This window comes from Littorina saxatilis, linkage group LG6 (assembly GCF_037325665.1).
Source record: "Littorina saxatilis isolate snail1 linkage group LG6, US_GU_Lsax_2.0, whole genome shotgun sequence".
Taxonomy (NCBI): Eukaryota; Metazoa; Mollusca; class Gastropoda; order Littorinimorpha; family Littorinidae; genus Littorina; species Littorina saxatilis.
Genome location: NC_090250.1, coordinates 50434687 through 50435981, shown reverse-complemented (window position 1 = coordinate 50435981; position 1295 = coordinate 50434687). Strand labels below are relative to the sequence as shown.

The following is a 1295-nucleotide window of genomic DNA, read 5'->3' as shown; positions in this document are numbered from 1 at the left end:
AGTCGGCATAAAAACACAAGAGTTGGTTTTTTGCTCACACTGAAATGTTGCCCGATGTGTATCAGCCCCACGTTATACAGTCGTATCAAACACAGAGGTATTCCAAAACACGGCGAACACAGCGTATTCAGCAACGCGAATGGCAGGTACAGCATTGGCACAAGCGCCGCGTGCATTCATTGAACAGATAAGGCGCGTGCACACACAGAGAGAGAAAGCCAGAGAGAGGTGGGGGGGTGGGGGGAGAAAGAGCGAAAGAGAGGAAGAATACAGTCGCACAGCGAACCAATCACATTCACAGCCAGTCAGTCGCACAGTCGTATCTCAGTGTGTTTCCGTAATATTTTGCTGTCTGTCTGTCTTTCGAGCAAACGGCAAGCGGCGCTCGCCGGGCCCTGATTCAACGCACGCGATGTGATCACGGCTAAGCTCCGCCCCTTACGCCTTATAAGCTCCGCCCCCATTCGATTTCTCTCCAGTCTTGGCACGTGCACGGATTTTGCGTGTGTTCTCAGCTTTGCAAAAGGAGGCAGAAACTTGAGAGAGCGAGAGAGAAAGAGAGAGAGAGAAAGAGAGAGAGAGAGAGAGCAATTTTGTGGAGCTTTGAGTTGAAAGTTGTTTTTGACACTCTTGTCGGACTCGTGTGTGCCGGTGTAAGCGTCTCGAGTCAGTTGTTGCTGTTGTTGCTGTTGTTGTGTTCTGAAAGTTTAGCCTGCGTGATGTTATTATTTGTTGACTTTGCGGTGCGCCTACCCTGATGAGTGTGTGTGTGTGTGTGTGTGTGTGTGTTGGCCCTCTCCCGCTCTCTGTCAGTATTTGTCTCGCCAGCTTTGTCTCTCTGTCTCTGAGTCTCTCTCTCTCTCTCTCTCTCTCTCTCTCTCTCTCTCTCTTTCTCTCTCTCTCTCTTTCTCTCTCTCTCTCTCTCTTCCCTTCCTCCCTCTTCCACCCCGCCTTCTCTCTCTCGCTCTCTCTCCGATTGAGACGAGGAGAGAGAACGTTGGCAAACCCGATTAGCATCAATCAAAATGCCTTTTATCTATCTCAGCAGCTCTTAACGAAGTCTAAGAAGAACCACGCACAAACACGTTTTGCTTTGCTGGTGTAAGGCCTGAATCTATTATGCATACGTTTCAAATCTTCCGTGAAAGGGAAAGCGTGTTGTTGTTGTTAAAGTCGTTTAGGTTGTGCGTGGTTTTTCTTCAATAAAATGAGATTTTTTTTTAAAAAAGGACAAAATAATAAATTGGAATAAAGTAATCAAAATAGCGAATATGCATGACAACTACACAACAAAA

General features: G+C 47.0%; 1 protein-coding gene across 2 annotated transcripts in view; it reads right to left on the bottom strand.

Moving 5' to 3' along the window:
- The window catches only part of LOC138969462 (dachshund homolog dac-1-like), a 142272-nt gene extending 141778 nt beyond the window's left edge, over positions 1-494 (bottom strand). Inside the window, exon 1 of one of the 2 annotated variants that reach the window (XM_070342250.1) lies at positions 1-494. This exon is cut by the window's left edge and continues 1018 nt beyond it. The gene's annotated coding sequence lies outside the window, so the exon portion shown is untranslated. The other variant, XM_070342251.1, reaches the window with a different exon arrangement.
- Between the last annotated feature and the right edge of the window lie 801 nt (positions 495-1295).